Genomic DNA, 8145 nt, shown 5'->3' on the forward strand with positions numbered 1-8145 from the left:
TCAAGTCCTCCGCATCGAAAACATACGATAGGATCTCTTGGAGTAGGAGTAGCAGTAGGTGAGTAGTTTGGGTTGGCTTGGTTGTCAAAGTCGTTGTCCCAGTAGGGTCGTTGTCTACGTCTACGACGATGGCGTTTCTTCTTTGGACCATACCGTTCCATGACTAATTGGAAGAATGTAGTAGCCCCTTACTTAATAAATGCCAACAACAAAACCGAAAATGAATAACAAAATACTTTCACTTCCAAAAGCCTATGTCTATCAAAGGTGTTTCAAAACAAAAGATATGTAATACAACTATAAACTACATAACCACCACACTAGAGTATCATAATTACATTAAATCAAAATGGTAAATTTTAATCAATAACTAATACTCAATTCTACAATAACTAAAATACACAAAAATTATATCAAATACACATGAGTATGCTTTAATAAATAAATACTACCAAATACTAAAATGATTGAGCATCATATGCAAATGAGTACACATCAATCAAATTAAATTTGTAAGTGAATAAATTAAAATAATTCAACAGTCACTTATTTCAAATCTCTGTCTAAGTTCAACACAGAGTAAAGGTACTATATACTATAACTGTATACGATAGTGTTGCTTTCTGTATAAAATGTACTTTTAATGTGTAAAAAATATAAGTCAATAAATTCTACAAGTACATCTGCACTCTCCTTTAAATGTAATCAATCAATCACCAAGTGATGCTAATGTCCAATGAACAAAAAAATAATATTTTAAATTCAATGTTCGAATGTAAAATGTTTAAGTGTGAAAGGTCAATATGTAGGACGTTAACAAAAAAAATTTCAAAGTCCAAAAGTGTATGAATGAATGAACAATGTCAATGTGTAAAAATGTTTAAGTGTAACTAAGTTCAAGTTGAACTGTGGTATACCAATAACACTACATGTATGTATGTATGTATGCTATCTATCAATGTATGTTGCTGTAATAAGTGTTGATGTTGCAATACGATAGAGTAATCGACCAATGTATGCTATCTAATTAAACTCTTCTTTATGTAAACAAATTAATGTATGTGTAAAATGTTTTTTCAAAGTGTGTAAGCAAACTATTTCAGTATACAATTATAATATATATATATAAGTAAAAAGCCTACCTTATAAAGCTAAGTTACTTTTCCAATTCCAATCACAAAAATAAGAATAAATTTAAACAACAAATGTTCTATTTTCAATAAAGAAAATCAAAAGTCTAAAAGTTTCACAAATCTTCATAACTGGAACACGGTATAAAATGTTAATGTAAATAAACACATGTGGACATAACGGATGTAAACACTGGCACGTGCATCTTCGGACATCTGCGCATTGTTGGTAAACAAACATCACGTACCCTTATTCGACTGTGCCATCAATCCATTAAACTACGTTGGGCGCCATTTTGTAACAGGGTCGGTTCTTGGGTAAAGATATAACAAACTCTGTTTAGGGTTCGGATTATTTATTATACCAGTAGTATAAAAATAAACTCTGAAATAACAATATCACAATTATAAATAACAGATCTATTACAAAACTCAAGTACCCTAAGTTATACATTATCACCTACAGTTATGGTAAAATACAATGCACTTTAATACTGTGTACTATACTGCGAATACATATAATAGACAATTAGTGAGATGATGACACGTGTAGTTTAAATCTCATTGTCATACACTACACAAGAATGTAACCCTTGATCGTAAATAATATACTATATAGTGTTTACTGGTTTACTTTAAGTACGGTACAAAACTAAAGTTAAAACTGCGAACATTACATTAAACTGATCGGAACATAATATATTGTTTGTTCTTTACATACAATTACATTACAACAATAATTAAAATTTAGAAACTATTCTCATAAAGACTAATTAAGCCAATATACTAAATATGCTTAAAACCGCATATTTAAAGGGAAATAATCCATAACGTCTTGTTTACAACATTACATAGTTAAAAATAGATTGACTCTTACCACTTGTGGAGTGAGTTTTTACTGGCAAGGAATAGGCACAGTTCACAATGTATACTCTGTATATAATTACATCAATGGAGTCCTAAAACCAAAATGCAATCATAAACATTCGGACTAGTAAAATATTAAAATATACAATATGACAAAATAACTCAAGTTCATTCATAGCTATACTTCTATCATTTCAATGTATAATATAAGTGTACTAATAAATATCAACGTTAACACTTTTCCTTATTTTGTCTAATATGCCGCCATTTATGAAATATAAATTATCTGTGTCAATAATCAAATAGCTAAGCAAATATCTTGTTCTATATTCTATCGTGACAAATTAACGGTAGATAATAAAATACATGTAGCAATTAAATAAAAGATTCTCGGGTACATCTATCATACTTATGTAATAACCAAACTTTACGAGGAGAACGAAGTCATACAACATGTACAATAGAAACTTTGCTAACTTTATCATTTACATGTGAAAAATACTAATTATACAATAAAGAAGTTAACTTACATCAATATGTGATATGTTGTGTCCACAATGAATTAAAACCATTACACAGTTATATAAATCGGGATACAATATAATGCGACTGTAATTGTCAAGTTCCCGTTCAAATTATACCTGGTCAATACAAAATATAAATTGACCGCGAAATCACAATGACCAATCAAATACGTAATTTTAAAGTAAGAACCTTTTGAATATTCATGAACTCAATATAAAAAGTAAGTGTAGATTTGGATTTAAATAATAATATTCCTTTATCAAAATTCTAGAGTTAAACTTTATAATAAATACAATTAATTTAAGAACTTTAAAGATATTTTTACTATTATTTTATAGGCTAAAAATGACACTACTACATGTGCTACTGTTATATAAATACTATGTGCTACTGTATATGTGCTGATATTAGACATTTGTTTTAATCTATCTTGCTTAGCTTTTATTCTGCATGTGCTATCTATGTATTAATATATATATATGTGCTGTCTGTTTGCATGTTTGTGTTGTATGTGTGTCTGATGTTATTACATGTATGTTTTGTTTATTAATATCAGTCGGTTAAAGAGCTCTTAAGAGCTCATGTTCATTGTTATTATGTATATATATGCAACCCGACTTTAAATAAAGATTACTTTACTTTACTTTTACTTTACTCCCCTTTAGTTATTAAAGCATTGTTAGTCAGCCATTGTTGTATTCTTGACGTACACCACATGGTGTCAGATGTAAAACTTGTAAAATGGAGCAACTATAAAGCCTCCAGGAACACTAAATTTGGAAGGGAATTTAGCCGAAAACTACAAAGAATGGATTCAGTCATTCGAACTCTATCTTACCGCAACGGGAATTGAAGAAAAGTCAGGGAAGGTACAAGTGGCTACTTTTCTGCATGTCGCCATCTTCGCTAGCCAAGGGTTACGATCCACTCCCGCTCTCTCGTAACCCTTGGCTAGCGAAGATGGCATGTCGCAGGCTCTGAAGCACAACGTGTTTATAATACTTTTGACATTGTTGCGGATGATAAAGAGAAAATTGATGTACTTAAAGATAGATTCAAGGGTTACTGTGAGCCGAGAAAGAATCTCCCGTACATTCGTCACGTTTTCTTTACCCGAAATCAAGGACCACATGAAAACATAAGATAGTTACGTCACGGATCTTAAGAATAAAGCTAAACCATGTGAGTTTGAACATTTATCTGATGGCTTGATTAGAGATCGTATCGTTTGTGGCATACAAAACGAAGGTTGCCGAGCCCGGCTTCTACGGGAAGCGGATTTAACATTAATAAAAGCAATAGACACATGTCGTGCACAGGAAATAAGCTCACAGCAGCTAAAATCATTAAAATCTACTGAGGAACATTCTGTGAACGCCGTGAAACAGGTCAGTAAATCTAGATATAGAAAAAATGACAGTCACAAAAATCAAAGATCTGTGCATGAAGAGAGACAGGCTCTATGTAAAAATTGTGGCAGAACACATGGTAAACGGAATTGTCCAGTGTTCGGTAAAGAATGTCATTCATGCAATAAGAAGAACCACTTTGCTAAATATTGAATGTCAAAACAAAAGAAAAAAGTAGATGCAATTCAGTATGATTATTACGACAGCGAAGATGAACTTTTCATTGGAACAGTTAGTGTAGACAGTGTTCAACAGTGTGAAGAATGGAAAGAATCTATGTCAATAAACAACCAGTCCGTAGTTTTTAAACTTGATACAGGAGCTCAGGCCAAAATCATATCAGAAAAACTATTTCGTAAATTGTCGTTGCCGGATAACAGGACCGAGAAGACCAGTATTAAACTCGTAACCTACGATGGACACAAAATATCGCCGATTGGTACAAGAATGTTAAAGTGACATTCAAAGACAGAAAATACAATCTGAAATTTTTCATAGTACCGACCGATTCACAGCCAATATTGAGTGCCGACACATGTAGCGAAATAGGAGCGATTGTACGAGTGCGCGCCGTAGATAAACCACTGACAAAAGAAGAAGTAATAAGTGATTATGGTGAAACATTTAAAGGACTAGGTACATTGCCAAAAACACATCATATTGAAGTAGATCCTCTTATTCCGTCCGTAGTTCACCCGCCGCGTAAAATACCAGCAGCACTTCGTGATCAAGTCCGAACAGAATTAGACCGTATGGAGAGCCTTGGTGTCATCGCAAAACAGGACGAGCCGACCGATTGGGTTCATAGTATGGTAGTAGTTAGGAAACCTGGAAAACTACGCGTGTGTATTGATCCGAAAGATTTGAATCGTGCGATCAAGCGTGAACATTATCACTTAGAAACAATTGATGAGATTGTTGAAAGATTGCCTAAAGCAAGCGTCTTTTCCCGATTTGATGCAACACATGGATTCTGGCAGATTCGTCTTGACGAGGATAGTTCAAAACTATTAACTTTCAATACGCCATTTGGACGTTATCGATACCGTAGATTACCGTTTGGTATAAGTTCCGCACCGGAAGTCTTCTCGAAAGCTGTCCGAGAAATGTTTGTAGACCTTCCGGGGGTCGAATGTATCGTTGATGATATTCTTGTTTGGGGAGAAAATGATGAACAACACGATGACCGCGTTCGTAAGATGCTCAACAGATGCCAGCAAATGAACTTTAAGCTAAATAAAGCGAAATTTGAGTTGCGCGTACCGGAAGTCCATTACGTTGGACATGTTATAAGCAAAGACGGCTTAAAAGTTAATCCGGAAAAAGTGCGTGCCATACAAGAAATGCCAGCACCGACCGATGTGGCAGGAGTTAAAAGGTTCCTTGGTATAGTACAGTATTTGGCCAAGTTCATACCTAATCTATCAGATGTGTCTGATCCGCTCCGTAAATTGCTAAAAGGTGACATACAGTGGCATTGGGATCATGAGCAACACCAAAGTTTCGAAGAACTTAAGCAGTTAGTATCGTCAGCTCCCGTGTTACGATTCTATAATGTGAATGAACCTGTAACTATATCAGTTGATGCAAGCTCAAAAGGTCTTGGAGTTGTACTTCTTCAAAATAAACAGCCCGTGGCATACGGATCCAGAGCTCTCACCGAGACGCAAGGTAGATATGCGCAAATCGAGCGTGAAATGTTAGCAATCTTGTACGGTTGCGAAAAGTTTGATCATTATATTTACGGTCGCCGAGCCGTTATTGAAACTGACCATAAGCCGTTAGTTGCAATCTACGACAAACCGCTTTATCGAGCTACACCACGTTTACAACGCATGTTAATGAAACTACAGCGATATGATTTACGGATTGTGTACGTTCCCGGAAAACTTATGTTTATATCCGATGCACTTAGCAGAGCCTATCTACCGGATAGCAATGACAAACTTATTGATGATGAACTTGATATTAGTTACATTGAAAAACAACTACCTATTTCGTCTAGAAAGATAGCGGAAATCAAAGACGCGACCGAAGCCGATGAAAATCTGAGAAAGTTAAGTTCCGTCGTTGTGTCAGGATGGCCAAACAGTAAGGAAATGTTACCCGATGACATTCAGTCTTATTGGAATTTCAGGGATGAAATAACTGTGATTGATGGACTACTTTACAAAAGCCAACGTAAATTCATACCTAAATCACTTCAACGAGAGATGTTAGTGAAATTGCACGAAGCACATCTTGGCATTGTTAAGACAAAACAGCGTGCCCGTGAAATACTATTCTGGCGTAATATGAACAGTGATATTGAAAACTTCATTAAAAACTGTAGCATATGTAACAAGTTTAGAAAGGCAAACTGTAGAGAACCGCTCAAATCTCATGATATTCCGTCGCGTCCGTGGACAAAGTTAGGAGCAGATTTACTGGAGTTCAAAGGAAAGCATTATTTACTTTGTGTAGACTATTACTCTAAATATCCAGAAATTGCATTGCTTCCGTCATTGTCTAGTGTATCGACAATTTCAGCATTTAAGTCCATGTTTGCCAGGCATGGTGTTCCGTCAGAAGTTGTAAGTGACAACGGACCGCAATTTGCGTGTGCTAATTTCAAGAACTTTTCACATGAATGGGACTTTATTCACACAACTTCAAGTCCGCGTTATGCTCAATCCAACGGAGAAGCTGAACGTTATGTACAAACAATTAAGGATATGTTCAAGAAAGCTGAAGAAGGACAAAGTGACATTTACATTTCCTTAATGGAGTACCGTGCATCTCCTATCGAAGGAGTAGGTCTTTCACCCGCACAGTTGTTGTTTAACCGACAGTTGAAAACAAAACTTCCCATGTCAACGGAACTTCTCGAGCCGAAAGCTTTTGGATCAAAACAAAAAGAACTAATGGAACGTCAAAAACGTCAAAAACACAACTACGACAAGACGTCAAAACCATTACCGAGTGTTGCGCCAGGAGAAATTGTCCGCTTTAAGAAAGAAGATAAAAGTACTTGGGAACCAGCAATAGTTGACACAGAACACAGTAAACGTTCTTATGTGTTACGCGCCGAAAATGATAAACTTTATCGACGAAACCGAAAACACATCTTAAAAACCAACGAAAAAGTGTTTAACAAGGACAATTCACAAAATGACCTTGAGTTTCCAATGGTGGATAATTCAATCGACCGCGAACCGCCAACAGTAACAAATCACGATCAACAAGAAACACAAAACCAAGCTTCCGCGCCGACCGATCCGACAACTGTAACAAGATCTGGACGCATCTCAAGGAAACCAGCGTACCTCACAGAACACTTTGTGTGAAATACAAAAACTGTTAAATTGTTCAATTCAGTAGTTAATAGTAGTTAGTTACATTTTTCTTAAATTTTCTAGTCAAAGAAAGACATTAATTTTTAAGAATAATTGATATTCAAATTGTTTAATTTAGTAAATAAGAAATAGACATTTTGAGAACGAACTTTAAAAACTTTAAAAAGGGAGATGTCATGTATTGTGTTCCATACTTATGTACTAAACGTCATGTATCAGAGTTACTCCCCTTTAGTTATTAAAGCATTGTTAGTCAGCCATTGTTGTATTCTTGACGTACACCACACATATTTGAAAGGCTTTTCTGTAAATTTATTAAAATATATGTCCTCCCTCTTTCAATTTGTTTTTGTCAGGTTTTCTTTGTGCACTGTGGCAATAAACATAGAATAAAGAAAATTATTTTAAGTCTGGTTACATGATATATATTACAAATATAAGCTTCGTTTTGTTGTCAAACCCCAAAAAGGAGACTAGTATATATATATATACATACATTACATATAAACTGTTCAAAAAGTTGCAAAATTTCATTGAATTCAAATCAAGAAAGTCAAACCTATAATAAAGACCCACCCATATAAAGCCTTGTTATTGGAAGTAGCTTAGTTTTAATAATCAGAAATTTTTGTTTTTGTTTTTATCATGTTTATTAAAATCCACTGTATGATACTTATTTTAAAAGTTATGCATGTTCCGTCAACCTGAGGCTATCCATATTCACGTTTCTCATGTATAAGTAGCATTTTGAGCACAAATACGGACTTGGAAAATTGAAATTGGCTAAAACTCGGTTTTCTGGAGGGGTAGGCTTTACATCTGTATCTTACACAAGAAGTTCAGAGGCATAAAACTGGCAAAGATAGTGCAAACCCACAG

Source organism: Mytilus trossulus, chromosome 12 (genome assembly GCF_036588685.1).
Source record: "Mytilus trossulus isolate FHL-02 chromosome 12, PNRI_Mtr1.1.1.hap1, whole genome shotgun sequence".
NCBI lineage: Eukaryota > Metazoa > Mollusca > Bivalvia > Mytilida > Mytilidae > Mytilus > Mytilus trossulus.